The sequence below is a fragment of the Cupressus sempervirens genome, chromosome 1 (assembly GCF_028749045.1).
Source record: "Cupressus sempervirens isolate cs-2001-9-10 chromosome 1, ASM2874904v1, whole genome shotgun sequence".
NCBI lineage: Eukaryota > Viridiplantae > Streptophyta > Pinopsida > Cupressales > Cupressaceae > Cupressus > Cupressus sempervirens.
Genome location: NC_143118.1, coordinates 585,200,928 through 585,218,913, shown reverse-complemented (window position 1 = coordinate 585,218,913; position 17,986 = coordinate 585,200,928). Strand labels below are relative to the sequence as shown.

The 17,986-nt window shown below is 32.6% G+C and overlaps 1 pseudogene; it reads left to right on the top strand.

Moving 5' to 3' along the window:
* Positions 1–17,171, top strand: part of LOC149578771 (bidirectional sugar transporter SWEET3b-like) — a 32,004-nt pseudogene extending 14,833 nt beyond the window's left edge.
* The last annotated feature ends 815 nt before the right edge of the window (positions 17,172–17,986 follow it).

Here is a 17,986-nt window from a genome sequence, read left to right as displayed (position 1 = left end):
TGACATGATCCAAAGATCATTGTCTATTGACATGTATACTCCTCTCCTCTAAGTAGTAAAACAAGAATTTTGTAATTCAAACATGGGTAGACCCTCAAGTTTCTATTCTTATTAGTCATTTGGATGAAAACTACCAAGGTTTCCAAATCTATTCTTCATCCAAGATTTGAACTCTACACTTTAAAATGAACAACTTAAAATGGCCTTAAAATTAAAGCTATTGGGATGTTCATTTCTAGGGATTGATTTTTGTGCTTGAGACTTAAGTTGCATGCTATATTCAACTACAATCATCCATCTCTCACCTACGTGTAACATGATATGAGCTTCAAAAATTTGTAAAACTAAGAGGTGTTGTAATGATAAATGTCAACAATGATGTTATTATAACCAAAAAAAAGAGTCAACAATCATAAATGTCTAGTAATTATGTTATTAGACTATTATTAGCCTCATATACAATGAGACTATGCAAGTGAACAACTTAAAATGGCCTTAAAATTAAAGCTATTGGGATGTTCATTTCTAGGGATTGATTTTTGTGCTTGAGACTTAAGTTGCAAGCTATATTCAACTGCAATCATCCATCTCTCACCTACGTGTAACATAATATGAGCTTCAAAAAGTTGTAAAACTAAGAGGTTTTGTAATGATAAATGTCAAGAATGATGTTATTATAACCAAAAAAAAGATTCAACAATCATAAATGTCTAGTAATTATGTTATTAGACTATTATTAGCCTCATATACAATGAGACTATTTGATTTATTTATTTTAACTCTAGTTGTCGTCAATATCTCAACGTGGCCTATCATCAATGGTATGAAAAGGCCATCAAATCATCTCTAGATGTTGTTGATATTTTGATGCATCCATACATTGATGATATGACAAACACAATGAATCTTCTCTATTGAGAGTCAATATTTTGACATGGCCTTTCATTAATGGTATGACAAATTGATTGAATCATCTCTAGTTGTCATCGATATTTTGATGTTTTGAACTAGATGTATGATGCCACCATGTTACATATATGGGGATGATTTTTTTTTAGAGTGCTCCTTTGATAAATTTATAGTCGTGGAGTACATCAAAATTTTGACAAAATTCTAGCAACATTGTTTTTCAATGTTGAATCATCAAACTTTCAACCACTGCGCATCAAAAAATAGGTCTAAATTTACTAGTGCGAATATCCTTCAATGTATACACTTGGTCCACATAATCTAATTACAATTTTTTGTTGCTACTACATATTTTTCTTTGGTTATGTACTGAGAAATACAATCTTTCTTTTTTCTTAACCAAGATTCTAACCTTCCTCCAAGGAAAAATTCTCCTCCACTTGTTCTTTTTTTTCATCTACATTTCCTCACCAATCAGCATTAGTGCATGCATACAATAAAAAATAATTAGTTCTTTCATACCACAAGCCAAATTCCAATATTCCCTTTAAATGTATGAATATCCTTTTTACTATTGAAACATGTGTTTGCTTAGGATCTTCTTGACACCTTGCTATAACTCCAACTACACTAGTATACTGGGTCTTATATGAATCAAATTCTACAATCTACCAATCATTGATTTGTATCTTGTTTTCATATTACTAGGTGTATTTTCATTTTCAATCATCTTGCTTCCTATAATCATAGGTGTCTTAAATTGTTTACAATTTTCCAAGACATTTTTCTCTAATAGATTTTTAAGATACCCAATTTGATATATAAAGATACCATCCTTTATTTGAGTTATTTTCAATCCCAAAAAGTACTTCATTTCACCAATCATGGACATCTCCTATTCACTTTTCATTTCATCTAAAAACTTCTTGGTTACTTCATTATTACCTCCAAAAATGATATCATCTACAAATACTTCAATATTTAATAAAGCATCTGAATTGAATCTTAATTATGAGTTATTGTGTACATTATCTTTCTTGAAACACAAAATCAACAAGTTTTTATCCAATCTTGCTTACCAAGATCTAGGTGATTACTTCAATCCGTATAATGCTTTCTTTATTTTTCATACCATGTGTTTTTTTTTTTTTTCTAAAGAAGACCCATGGAGATCATACTCAATATATACTTATTCTTTAAGTTTTCCATTCAAAATGGTTGATTTAACATCCATCTAAAATACTTTGAAATTTTGGTTAGCCACATAAGCCAAAAATAATCTTTCTATCTTTAATCTGGCTATTAGAGAAAATATTTCCTCAAAGTCTATACCTTCCTATTGTGAATAGCCTTCATATATCAGTCTTTCTTTGTTCCTTATGACTTTAAATAGCTCCTTAATTTTGATCCTATAACCTTTTTTTCATTAGGAATAGTGACTGATTCTCATGTATTTTCCTTCTCATGCTCAAGCTATTCTTTCATAACATTAATCCAAGATTCATCTTTTCATGCTTCATTAGTATTCTTAGGTTCAATCTGCAATATCAAAAAATTTACATCTCTTACATTTCTTCTTATCAATACTCATATGCTTGTGTCACCAATAATCTGAGAACTATGGAGATTTCTTGTATCATACTTGGGTGTTCTCTATTATTATCTAGGTTATTTAATCCAAACTTTAATTTTATCATCAATCTCAAAGAATAATTCATGTTTTTCATTCTAATTTTGAGTTTTTATCTAATTTGTACTTACTTGATTCTCATGTATTTTCCTTCTCATGCTCAAGCTATTCTTTCATAGCATTGATCCAAGATTCATCTTTTCATGCTTCATTAGAATTCTTAGGTTCAATCTATGATATCAAAAATTTACATCTCTTATATTTCTTCTTGTCAATACTCATATGCATGTGTCACCAATAATCTGAGAATTATGAAGATTCTGTGTATCATACTTGGGTTTTCTCTATTCTTATCTACGTTATTTAATCTAAACTTGAATTTTATTATCAATCTCAGTGAATAATTCATGTTTTGCATTCTAATTTTGAGTTGTTATCTAATTTGTACTTACTTGATTTGAATCATCATTAGAATTGTACTCAATAGTTATCTTTTTTTACTTAGAATCTTTCTTCAACTCTACCATTTAAACTTTCAATAATTTTCTTTAGTCCCAATTTATATCATCTATAAAACTTTCTCTTAGTTGAATATCCAAGGAATATATACCTTCATCACTTCTAGGATCAAATTTCCCTATTTCATCTTCTCATTTGATATGATATTTGCTTCCAAAAATTTTGAAATACTTAAATATAGATGAATGACTAAATCATAGATCATAAAGTTTTTTACTTGGTCCTAATCTAAATTTTATCATCGTGTATACTATAATATTAACTACTTCTCACCAATGTACATGTGATACCTTATCTTCTAGCAATGTCACTCTTTGTTGCTTTATGCACTATTATGTTTCTTCTTTATGTTATATTATTATATTGTTATATTATGGTGGTTTAGGTGCTAAAAGTTTCCTAAAAATTACATGATCCTCACAACATGCATTGAGATCATTAGAAGTAAATTATCTACCTCTATGAAACCTTAAACATTTTATTCTCATACCTGATTCATTCTCAACTTTTTCTTTGAATATCATGAATTTATCAAATGTTTCTAATTTTTCTCAAGAAAGCAACCCATGTCATCCTAGATGAATCATCAATGAAAATAATAAAGTAAATTTTACCATAGAATTATCTTCTCTTTGTAGGTTCACATAATTTGTGTGAACAATCTTCAAGTTTTCCGTAGTAAATTTTTTTTTTTTGAAATGTACTCCTTTTCTATTTAGCCATCACACATTCCTTATACGTGATGTTAAAAGGTTTCACAATTTTAGGTAAATCTCTAACTACATTAGAATTACTCACCTTTAATACATTATCAAAATTTATACAAAAAAGTCTTCTATATTCAAATATCATCAACTCTTACAACAAGACAACTTATCTCAATAGTGTTCAACTCAAATACATTACCTCTAGTCCTTGTTCCCATAAAAATTTGTGGAAATTTGATTGAAAATCTCATTGTTGAAGATCAAAGAGGGAGATTGTTGTTAAAAGAATATTTTCAATCATTGTTTTTTCATTGATGTCAAACTTATTATTTGTAGGGATGACATTTGCTTATAAGATCCAAGTACTATCACTTAGTTGATTGATGAAGAGGATTTGATCAACAAGATGTAACAAGAGCACCTAAGGGAAAGGTTGAGTTATGATGTTGTAATAAAGTGCAAGGATCAATTAAGACAATGGCTAAATGATGTATTGATAACATATTCAAAGATACAGAGGTTGGTCACATGTAGAAACATTGGAGGAATAAGTTGTAACAAGGTTGACTGCAAAGCTTAAACTAAGTTCATTAGTGGGTGATGACCAAGCTAGTTGAAGCCAAGAAAATTCTTAGTTGGAGCCGAGAAATAGGAAAATCTAGCCTATGCCAGGTGATCTTTAGGTGCCGAGTGAAGTTCAAGTGTCGAGAAAAGTATCAGGTGTCGAGCATTAGTAAAAACATAGTTAATGCCGAGTAACACAATATGTATCAAGCATTAGGATTTCAATAGTGCTAAGCTATTGCATAATTTTAAATGATGAAGATTCACCAAATCTAAGCCGACATATTTGTTGTCTTGAATTTTTTGAACTAGTTGGAAGACAAGGATGATGACCTAGAGGCACAGAATTCTATATATACCATTTTTGGGCAAATTCAAAAGGATTATTCAAGAAGTTTCTAGAGGAAACAAAATATGGGTTGGATACAATGAATCCTACCTAATCCATATGAATTGAAATCAAAGGAAGGAAGAATCAAGTATAAAGAGGAGTTCTAGACTTCTATTTAAGGAGTCATAAACCAAGAAGCAAATGTTGTTGATGATGCTATTGCTGAAGTGTCAAAGTGTGAAGCGGTTAGAAGGGTGTTAAGGAGAAGACATCTAGGAGAAGAAAGAAGCATAGAGGCTTTGCTTCTACAAGTGGTCAAGAATAGATGGTTGTACTGGTACATTAAGCATGGAGACTCAAGAAGACTAATCTTGAAAGGAGGGAAAGTTGTCAAGGTTTGCAGAGATTGAAAGCTAGGCAATGGTATGAGCTGAGAAGTGATCTAAAATCTACAAGTTAAGTTATATGTTGTAATCAGATCAAAGATTTTCTAATACTCTCTAGCAATTGTATAAGATATGGAAATCCTATGGACTTAGGTTGGTTTAATAGCCATTTGTAAATCCTTTAAAGGGTGACATTCCAAGTGAATGTTCTAAAGTCCTCTAACCAGGCCCACGTCTAACAGGGTGGTTAAATCCTCTAACAAGGTCACATTTAACAGTGTTTTGTAAGCCTTTAATAGGGTAGGCCTTTCATAGGGCATCACTTTAGAAGAGTGAGAATTGAGTAGCATGTTACTGGTGGTTTTTCCCAAATTGGGTTTCCACATAAATCACTATGTTATGTGTTGATCTTATGTGTTATTCTTGCATATTGATTTACAGTAGCTTTCTAATTAGACAAGTTAAATCTTGGATGAATGAATGGTTGAATGGGCTCACTACACTTAGTGAAGAAGTTTGAATAGGACATTTGGACCTTGAATAACTGATTCACCCCCCCTCTCAATTATTCTAAAGAATTTATAACAATTGGTATTAGAGCCATCTACTGATTTAGTTTCAAGGTACTAGAAGCAGGAAGATCAAGATGTCCAAGAGAGAAGTTCCCAAGCTCAACAAAGACAACTTTTTTGTGTGGTAGAGTTTGATGAAATTGCACCTTGGATCAATAGGTGACTATGCACAAACCTCAATTGGAATAGAACATATGAATCCAGCTGGACCTCTTACTATAGGTGATTTGAGCAAAAGGAAGGAGCACAATCAAGCAATGTTGGAGCTTGCCTCTACACTCAGCTATGTAGAATATGATGACATCAAAGATTGTGATACTAAATTTAAGATGTGGAAAGCCCTAAAAAATATATATGGAGAAGATCAAAATGTCTAGAGAGAAAAGAGAGAAAGCCTAAGAGGAAAGTTCGATGACATGAAAATGGAGGAAGGTGAAAATGTTGTTTAATATGTTGCTAGAATGAAAGAAGTAGTAAGTGCAATAAGAAGTCTAGGTGATCAATTGGAAGAAGAGATTGTCAAAAACAAATATTTAAGAACTCTACTCTCTATTTATGCTATTAGAGTTTCAACCATCCAAGAGCTAAGGTGTGTACAAGGGAACACACTAACCTTAGAAGGAATAGTGGGAAGACTTACTACATTTGAACTATCTAACTTTGATAACTACAGACCTAAGAACCCTGAATATTCTTTCAAGGCCAAGATGAAAATAAAAGACACTAAGGAGGAGACATCAAGAAAGAATAGAAGAAAAGGAAAACATGCATCCAGTGATAGCAACATAGATGAGGAAGACGTGGAACAAATAGAAGCATTACTGGCTAGAAGGTTCCATAGTGGTAAAGGTAAACTCAAAGGTAAGCTCCCTATCATTTGTTTTAATTGCAATGAAGTAGGTCATATTGCTGCAAGGTGTACAAAGAAAAAGAACTACAAAGAAGGAAACAAATACAGAAACAAGAGAGAAGATGATAGCAAAGACTACAAGGACAAAGGTAAAAGATGCTACATTGTTGAAGAAGATTTTGATGAGAATGATGATGAAGTAGTCTATGTGGCCATGAAGGATGAATCAAATAAAGATGAAGATGAAGCAACAACATTGGTAACCTATGTGAACAAGAATGACAAGTGGATCATAGACAGTGGTTGCTCACATCACATGATAGGAGATAAAAGTAAGTTCATTACCTTTACTCAATATGATGGAAATAGTGTTAGATTTGGTAATCATGCTCCATGTCAAATAAAAGGGAAAGGTTCCATTAAACTTACTAAGAAGATTTCATGTGATAATGCATACTATGTTGAATAATTGAATTACAACCTATTGAGTGTATCACAATTAGGCAATGTAGGTTGCAAAGTAGAATTTGGAAACAAAACTGCCAAGATCTATGACATTGACAAAAATTTGATAGGAAAAGGTGAACAAACTAGGAGTAATCTATTTATCTAGAAATGGAAGATGCAACCTATCTTGTTGTTAGACTTGATGATGTGTGGTTGTGGCATAAAAACTTGTGTCATGATAAGTAGGAGATAATTTCCATAGCAAGTCAAATTGTGATATTGCTATCAGGATTTTAACTGTGTAATTTTGAGTCAAACTCATTGAACCATATTTCATGAGTAGTGATTCAACATGAATCCATCTCTCATGAGAATAAATGGAACACTTAGCACTCATTGGATATAGGTGATGCTCATAGGGGTGAAGCACTAGGACTTCCCCAAAGAGGTCACCCATCTCAGTACTACTCCAGCCTAAGTGTGCTTAACTATGGAGTTTCCCTCATGAAATATGGGTCAATGAGTTTGACTCAAAATTACACAGTTAAAATCCTGATAGCAATATCACAGCTTATGTCATGTTAATTTTGACAATTTGATTAGCATTAGTAAGAAGAAGAAAGTCAGAGGTTTTCCCAAATTGAAGAAACCTAAAAACACAATGTGCAAACAATGTCAACTAGGGAAGATGAATATGTCTAGCTTCAAAAGGAAAAAACAAACTTCCAAAGAAGTACTAGAGCTAGTTCATAAAGACTTATGTGGTCCAATAGAAGTGCAAAGCTACCTAGGAGATAGACACATAATTCTATTTGTAGATGACTATTCAAGGATAATGAGTTCTATGTTCTTGAAGCAAAAATTTGATGCATTTCAAATGTTCAAGTGGTATTTGGCCAGAGTTGAGAAGGAAATAGGGAAGAATCTGAAATGCCTAAGATCAAACAGAGGAGGTGAGTTTACATCAAAAGAATTTGAAATATTCTTCAATGAAAAAGCTACCAAAAGGCAAACATCAGCACCAAGAACTCCACCATAGAATAGTATTGCTGAAAGAAGGAATAGATTAGTGATAGACTGTGCTAGAACCTTGATGATGGAGAAAAATGTTGCTCTAAAGTACTAAAGAGAAGCTATAAGTACTACTGTTTACACCTTGAATAGAGTCCAAGTATAGAAAGGTACAAATGCAACACCTTTTGAACCATGGTATGGTCACTGGCCTAATTTAAAACATTGTTGTAAATGCTATATTCTTAAAGATACTAGAAATGGCAAGTTTGATGCAAAGAATGATGAAGGAATATTCCTTGGATACTCCACTAGAAGCAAAGCAGAAGTAAATTTTGAATACTAACACTAACAAAATTATGGAGAGTACAAATGTAAATTTTGATAAGCATGCAGAAGTTTAGGTTGATGAAACTAAGCAATTAGTAGATTATAGATCCTTCGTATACTTATATAAAGGAATGATTGTTGAAGAAAATGCTATAAATCAAGTTGGGAATCAGCAACAAATTTTAGTCACAGCCAGTGAATGTTGAGCTACATTCAAAAGCTAGGTTGCAAAATGTAGAAAATGCACATTCTAGCTGTGAAATTAGTGCACATGAAAGAGATAATGAAATATCAAATGGAGAAGATCAAAATGACTCTGAAGCTGAAGGATCAAACATGGGAAGAAGGACAAAACCAAGATTAGCCAAGTATGGAAGAAGACATCACCCCACAGATCAAGTCATTAATGACAAGGATGCCAGACCAATGACAAGGAATAGACTCAGAAATGAATCATGTCTGCTAAGTAAGGTTGAACCTAAAATAGTGAAATATGTACTACAAGATGATGACTAGTATAAAGCTATAAAAGAAGAGATAGACCGGATTCAAAAGAACAAAACATGGATCCTAGTTCCTAGACCAGCTGACAAGAATGTAATTGGTACCAAATGGGTGTTTAGAAACAAACTTGATGAGAATGGTGAGATAACAAGAAAAAAAGCTAGATTAGTTTGCAAAGGCTATGCATAAGAAGAAGGACTAGATTATGCACAAACATTTTCCCCTTTTGCGAGAATGGAAGGAGTAAGAACATTGCTTGCATATGCTACATACAAAGGTTTCAAAGTCTACCAAATGGATATCAAGTCTACTTTTCTAAAGGGTATACTGGAAGAGGAAGTCTACATAGAACAAGTAGAGGGATTTGTTGATGACAAGAACAAGGACATGGTCTGCAAACTACACAAGGCACTTTATGGTCCAAAGAAAGCACCTAGAGTATGGTATGAGAGATTGCACAAATATCTTGTGAAGATAGGATTTGGAAGAATAGATGACAAAAACAACTTGTATATCAAAGTTGAAAAAGGTAAAGATATTTTGATATCATAAATCTTTGTTGATGATATAATATTTGGAGGTAAAGATGCTCTATGCAAAGAGTTTGCTGATCAAATGAAGCATGAACTTGATATGTCAATGTTTAGAGAAATCAAATTCTTTGTTAGATTGCAAGTACATCAATTGAAGTGTGGCATATTTGTGACCCAATCCAAATATATTAAGGATATACCCAAGACATTTGGATTAGAAGAGTCAAAACTAGTTAGCACACCAATGGCTATAGGACATAAGTTATCCAAGAATTATGAATCAGCTGAAGTGAACTAGACATTGTATAGATCAATGATTAGAAAGCTACAATATGTTATACATAGTAGGCCAGACATTACATTAGCTATTATAATAGTGGCAAGATTTTCTACAAATCCAAGAGAAAATCATCTAATGGAAGTAAAGATAATATTGAGGTATCTAAAAGGAACTGCTAACTTTGGTTTGTACTACAAGGAAAGTGAAAAGTTTGAGCTGAGAGCCTACATTGATGTAGATTGGACAGGTAACATTGATGATAGAAAAACCACCAGTGGAGGAGAACTTTTCTTGGGAGAAAGGTTGGTTACATGGACTAGAAAAAAGTAAAGTTGTACCTCACAATCCACTATAGAAGCTGAATATGTTGTAGCTACTATCAATTGCACAGTATTATATGGATCAAACATTTACTGCAAGGTATGAAGGAAGAGGTAAATGAGCCAGTGATACTTTATTATGATAATACAAGTGCTATCAATCTTTCAAATAATCTTGTAATGCATGCCAAAACCAAGCATATTGCAACTAAGTATCACTATGTAAGAGAATTGGTGGAAGACAAACAAGTGAAGATGGAATATGTAAGCTCAAAGGAATAGATTGTTGACATCCTCACAAAAGCACTACCTAAAGATGCTTTTGAGTATCTTAGAGGTAAGTTAGGGGTGATACCCCTAGTCAAGGCTACGTAAGAATAAGCAAGATTGCCCTATATCAAATGAGCTGATTCTTGAAGATTTTACACATTGATGCAGAGGATATTTACTTTAGGATTCATGTTTGAAGTAATTGAAGTGGTGAAGTTCCAAATCAGTCACAAGCAAGCTGATAGAGGGAGAAATTAAATGAATCTAAAAATGCTACACTTACATGGTAAGATGCTAATATGTCTTTGGCATTGTTGTCAAAGAGGGAGAAGTATTGAGAAATTGATCAATAGAAACCGATCAATAGCATTTGATCAAAAGTAAGAGGGAGATATGTAAAGAAAATGCAGAAACTGATCAAATCCAAAGAAAGAGGGAGATTTTCAAATCCAAAGGAAGAAAAAGAGAAGATGAAGAAGTTGATTAGAATAGAAAATAGAAAAAGAAGAACAATGCATATAGAGGGAGAGAATAAAGAAAGGATACAACAGCTAAGAGGGAGAAGCAAAAATGAAGCAATCAAGATAGTAGAGGGAGATGTGAGAACTAATGGTTACACAATTTCTTTTTGGCATTTGACTTACTATTCTAACCTAGTTAGCTTGTGGTTGAATAGTTTAATCTGATGGTTGATCAGTTTGGTTTGCCATCAATGCCAAAGAGGGAGATTGTTGGAAATCTGATTTAAAAGCTCATTGTTGAAGAGGGCGATTATTGTTAAAAGAATATTTTCAATCATTGTTTTATCATTTATGTCAAACCTGCTATTTGTAGGGATGACATTTTCTTATAAGATCCAAGTACTATCACTTAGTTGATTGATGAAGAGGATTTGATCAACAAGATGTAACAAAAGCACCTAAGGGAAAGGTTGAGTTATGATGTTATAATGAAGTGCAAGGATTAGTTAAGACAATGGTTAAATGATGCATTGATAACATATTCAAAGATACAAAGGTTGGTCACACTTAGAAACATTGGAGGAATAAGTTGTAACAAGGTTGACTACAAAGCTTAAACTAAGTTCATTAGTGGGTGACGAGCAAGCTAGTTGAAGCCAAAAAAATTCTTAGCTAGAGTCAAGCAACAGGAAAATCTAGTGTTTGTCGAGTGATCTTTAGGTGCCGAGTGAAGTTTAAGTGCCAAGCAAAGTATCAGGTGTCGAGCATCAATAAAAACATAGTTAATGCCAAGTAACACAATATGTACCAAGCATTAGGATTTCAATAGTGCTGAGTTGTTGCATAATTTTGAATGATGAAGATTTGCCAAATCTGAGCTGACATAGTTGTAGTCTTGAATTTTTTGAAATAGTTGGAGGATAAGGATGATGAGCTAGTGGCAGAGAATTCTATATAAACCATTTTTGGGCAAATTCAAAAGGATTATTCAAGAAGTTTCTAGAGGAAACAAAATATGGGTTAGATACAATGAATCCTACCTAATCCATACGAATTGAAATCAAAGGAAGAATCAAGTAGGGAGAGGAGTTCTAGACTTCTATTTAAGGATTCATAGACCGAGAAGAAAATGTTGCTAATGTTGATACTGTTGAAGTGTCAAATTGCGAAGTGGTTAGAAGGGTGTCAAGGAGAAGACATCTAGGAGAAGGAAGAAGCACAGAGGCTCTACTTCTACAAGTGGTCAAGAAGATATTGTTGCACTAGTACATTGAGCATGGAGACTTAAGAAAAGTAAGCTTGAAAGGAGGGCAAGTTGTCAAGGGTTGCGGAGACTGAAAGCCAAGCAATGGTATGAGCTGAGAAGTGATCTAAAATCTACAAGTTATGTTGTATGTTGTAATCATATCAAAGATCTTCTAATACTCTTGAGAAATTGTATTAGCTATGGAAATCATATGTACTTAGGTTGGTTTAATAGTCATTTGTAAATCCTTTAATAGGGTGGTGTTCCAAGTGAATGTTCTAAAGTCCTCTAACTAGGCCCACTTCTAATAGGGTGGTCAAATCCTCTGACAAGGTCACATTTAATAGTTTTTTGTAAGCCTTAAATAGGGAAAACCTTTCACAGGGCATCACTTCATAAGAGTGAGAATTGAGTAGCATGTTACTGGTGGTTTTTCCTAAATTGGGTTTCCACATAAATCACTATGTTATGTGTTGATCTATTATGTGTTATGCTTTCATGTTGATTTACAGTAACTTGTTGAATAGAAAATTTAAAGCTTGGATGAATGAATGGTTGAATGGGCTCACTACACTTAGTGAAAAAGTTTTAATAGGACATTTGGACCTTAAATAACTGATTCACCCCCTTGCCTCTCAGTTATTTTAAAGCATTTCTAACAGAAATCTCATTTCCATGTTTATCCTTAATTGAACATTTCTTGTCGGTGAATTGTAAATGATAGCCTTTTTCAACAAGTTATCCAATACTTAATAAGTTATGTTTCAATCCATCAAAAAAATGTACATCTTATGCATTAGTCTTATCATCAGAGTTATATATCCTTTTTCTTTTTATAGGACAAGGTGCATTGTTACAAACTCTAACAAAGTCTCCAACCTAGTTGTTAAATTTTAAAAACTTATAGATGTGATGTGAACATCCACTATCTATAATCCATTCTATTTTCTTTTTCTCAACATGAAAAATAAGTTCTTTTTCTTCTTTAACAAGACTTTCATCTTTAATAGAAATAAATCCAATATCATCTTCATCTTCACTATCTATGGAATTGATATCCCTAACCTTAATCTCTCTATCACTAACATAGAGACAGTATTTAGCTCTTTTTTATTTTTAGGGTCTAGGTTTTAGCTTATATTCTCTTGTAGGACATCTAGCATAAAAGACCAATCTTGTTACAATGCCAACAAACAAAAGGTTCCTTATTTTTAAATATTCCCTTACCTTAAGGTTCCCTTCTTGCAAAAAGAGATATGAATTCATATTTCTTTCCTTCTTTCTTCTTCTTGTAGTTCCTTCCAATCGTTCACATAATCTCCAAGATTCCTACTACTTGTACTTGCACTTTTGGTTAGTATTCTCTTATATTTATTTGCACTAGCTTTGAACATAGCCTTAGTACTAGGAAAAACATCTTTCAATCTTCCAGTTTCAAAATCTTGCAATTTACTAATAAAGGTTTCCCCATTAAAACCTTTAATAAGAGAAATAACTTCTTTAATTACATTTACCTTGTTATCATAAGCTGGTATCAAGGATTTGAGAATCTTCTATAAAACATCATCTTTTGTTATGGCTCATTTTGAGCTTTTAATCCCTATAGTAATTTTTAGTAGTCCTCTACAAATGTGCCATAACACTTTCATATTCTTGCATTCTGGAATTTTCAAGCATATTTTTCCAATTTTGCAAATTCACTTTCTTTGTAAAATACTCTCCTTCATATAACATTTCTAACTTAATCTAGATATCATATGCTAGGTCAAGTTCCTTTACCTCAAAGAATTCTAATTTGGATAAGGTACTGATTAGTGCCTCCCTTGCAATCATATTACATTGAAAAATGTTTTTCTCCTCATGTATTCTTGAAGATACCCCATTCTCTATTTTGAAATGATCACAAGTCTTTCTAACCAACCAAAAAATAATTATCATGTAGATCAACTATATTTTCATCTTGTTAGATTCCACCATTCATAATCATCACCATCAAATATAGGAATCTCCTTCCTATAATCCATAAATTTCCTCAAGATGCTAATATTACTTCTCGAAGAGGACCTAATGCTTTGATGCCAATTATTAAGAAGTAAAGTATGCACACAACTAGGTGGGGTGGGGAAGGGGGTGAATTAGTTGTGACAAAATATAATTAAAGACATACTTATAAATCTAATCTCCAACAATTAAAATAATGAGGAACAAAAATAAAATAAAATAATAAATTATTACAAAATTATTTTTTAACTAGGGAAATCCTTGATTAGAGGGAAATATCTGGTGGATATGGCACCCACATGATAATTTACTAATATTTATGTTCCTTGTGAAAGGATGTGATGTTGTTAGGAGCCATACACAATGAATTTAGTACAATTTTCATTGTTAGAGGGAAGATCCCTATTATGAAACCTTGAACCCTAGTTAGAAGGTTTAAAACATGTTAAAGGCTAAAATGAAACAAGTAGACCCACTTCCTAAATATTGGATAGTAAGTGTGAAATACAATCTTTCAAGATAACATATCCAAAATCATGAACTAAATAGTTTGCACCTTACCTTGCCAAAATGGTACCTTTGAAGATATACTCAATCATCAAACATCATCCAACATTAAACTTTTCAACCACTAATCACATTTACATAACATACATGATGATTTCCAACCAACAAAAATATCTTTCCTTTATACCCCTTTACAAATAATTAATTATGGTGTCTTGTTAGAGTTTCCCTAATGTGCACATCAAATTATATAGGTCGAGATTATGGCATACATGCCCTTATAAGAATCACAAAAATTTATTAGAATATCAGTCCCACATTTTAAAATATTAATATCATATTTTCCAATGATAAATATATTCTTCCTCAACACAATCTTCTACCAATAAAATATACCACACGTTACACAACAATGGCCTTTCCAAAATAATCTAAATAACTCCCAAGTACAAACATAGATGCACAAAACAATTCTTTTATCATATCGCAAGCTCACTAGCATTAATTCCATCTCACCCTAAGATACAAAAAATATGTCAAATATATTTGTCATTATTCCCTATTCAATACTCTACTACTAGTCTTTAAAAATAAAAATTGTAACTCATCACATGATGTATCACTAGTACATTTCCTTTTGTTTGTTGACCAAGGCTATATTGGCCTATGATTTCTTTTTTTTATGCCTAATTTTGTCAAAATTTTGACCAAATTAGGGTTTGTATACCCAAGTTAGTCAAAATTTTGACCAAAATGGATTCATAATGAAAAAAGAAAAGAAAATTGTAACATCATTTGTTATTTGGCAAGTTTGTTTGGCAGCAAGTGTTTGTTGTTCGGTCTATGTTGGCAAATAAATGATTTTATTTTAGGAGGAAGTGTTTTCTGAGATTGAGCTAGATTTTTAAGTGTTTGGCACCATGGTTAGTGATTTTTGGTTCTAAGGAAGAAGGGTGAGTGGGGAAACCATTGGTTTGTTATTTCTCTTTCTTCTCAAAGTTGCCCTAAATGGAACTTCAAAAAATAATGGTGAATCGTAATGAGGTTATTAGAAATTTGTACGTAGGACCTAATTTTTTTAAAGATTATTTTTAGGATATATTTTATAAAAATTTTGGTGTGCTCCCATTAAATCTTCTTTTCATTCATTTTATTTTTGCATTTGCATCAAACAAAGTAATTTTTTTTGCAATTTTAGTGTAAAATTCATATTTTGGGATGGACCTCTTTCTTTTTAATATTTACTATGCTGAAGGAATACCTATATTCATTCACATAGAAATCATCAATGTGTAATGCATGAGAGGCATGCAAGAAGATTGCAAGAAGGAAAAAGCGCTGCTAATTTTTATGTTACTTGCACTCTTATGTCTAGAAATAGAATGAGGAATGCACACATAATTAGAGGGAGGCATGAAATAACTACTCCACCCAAATACTTTTTTTATATTTCTTTTATAAAAATTCATGATTAGGGTTCCCCTAATTCTAGCTTTTAGATCGTAAGTAGGCTCCAAAAACCTTGCAAAAGATAGATGCTTGGCCATGCCCCATCCCACATTTGTTATTGTGACATAGAAGATGATGTTTTCCTAACTTATGACCACACTACATCATAGTAGGGCAACATCCTCTTCTATGTTGATCAAGTAGTCCATGTACTATGTCATGTGTTTGGGCTTATTGGTGTCAGTGCCGGTGAATTCCTCATCATTACCTTTGTCTAGGTTTTTGAAATTACAATATTGGGAAGAAAATGAGTGTTTGAATGCTTGTCAAAATTGGCTCTATCAAATCTAGCTTTGAATTTAATTCTAGCCCTGATGAGCTCTCATAGTGTAATTGTCCTAAAACATAAGGCAAGGTTTGATCTTTTTTGGGCAGGTTTACATTTGTGAAGGTGATAAGAGAGAAATTAGTGGGGCAATACTCAAGCACCCCATATGTGATTTCTCTCTTCAATTGTTTTACATATACTTGGTATGGAATGCCTATTGTGAGTAAAGGGTGGGAAAACATTTTGGTTTCCATTGTCAATGGCACTAGCATTATTCCTAAATGCTTTGTCATTTGCACATACTTATCCTTTGCTCCTTCCAAGGCCAAGGTATGCACTATTTTCCCTTCAATTATTACAAGGGTATCACTATAGCTGAATTCTATGTATTTCTCATATGCCAAACTTTATTTTGTGCCACTTTTAGCTTAAAATAGGGAAGATGGTTGTAGTTGTTGTAATGTTGTTCACAATAATGGCAATGGTGTCTACTTTTGGTCTTCATGAGCATAAGACTCAAAATTTCTTAGTGGGTATTGTGGGGATCATTACAACCATTGTACTCTATGGTTATCCACTTCTTGCTATGGTATTTAGACTAACCATTTTACCTTTCTCTACTTGTTTTGCATACTAGATGTGTTTAATACTCAATCATATTTTTTTTTGTTTTGATGTTTAACGTCAACATATATTGTTTTGATATATTGCAGAAGGTGGTGATTAGGAAAAAAAAGTGTGGAGTTCATGCCATTCCACTTATCATTCTTTTGCTTCCTCACCAATACTTTGTGGATGACCTATGGTGTCCTAAGGAAAGACTTCTTAATTGTTGTAATACCACATTTGTAATCCGTTGATTTCCTAAAGTTTAAAGAAAGATTCTTTTCCTTGGTATATTTCCATTTTTAACGTTTTTGTGCTTGCAAACTCCTAATGTTATAGGCTTCCTTTTGGGAATCACGTACCAAAATAAATGGAGATGGAAGCCAGATGGTTGTACCATTCCCAGGTAAAATTTACATAATTGGTTTGTATTCTTTTTTCAATTTGGACTCCTCTTGGTGGGCAACTTCTGCTTAGTTTCTCATTATATATCTATTTTGAATGTAGTTCTCATGAATCCATATTATTTTCAATTGTTTAGGCCAATTTTGTAAAGATGAAATTTTGATCAATGATAAGTAAATGGGTCCTCTCCTAATTTGGTGTATGATAGATAGATTTTGACAAGTACTGGGATTTTTAGTTTTCATTCTTGTTGTTCAGATCACAATGGTAAGTAGTCTAAATAGTAAAGTTTGCAAGCTCAGACTTGGTAAGCCCATGATAGTAAGAAACAAGGCAATACTATCCTTCCCATAAGTGAGTTGAAAGATTTTCTTTAGTCCCTTCAAACCATAACACTTATCCTCCACAACATACACTGTTCAAGCTAATTTCCAAAAAATAATGATATTCACCCACATGCATACAAAGACCAAAATAGTTAGCTATAAATCAACTAATTCCCTATAATCTATGTGGTACATAATTTGGGCATTATTTGTTCTTTAGAGGTCAAAGACACCTAACCCCAATAAAGAAAATACGATGGATTCTTCATCTATCTTGATAAGTCCTTGTAAGCAAGTGCACTCGCAATATAAATCTAGGTGACTTCTCCAAAACAACAAAATCCCTCTTTTCATGATTCATTGAATCCAAGATTTTTTGAGATCACCAAGATCAATCTCAAGCTTAATCAATTAGGAAAGAATATTCTTTTCTTTGGAATCAATCACTCTCTTTGGAATCAAGACCTGAAGTTGTGAGAAAACCATCTTCATTT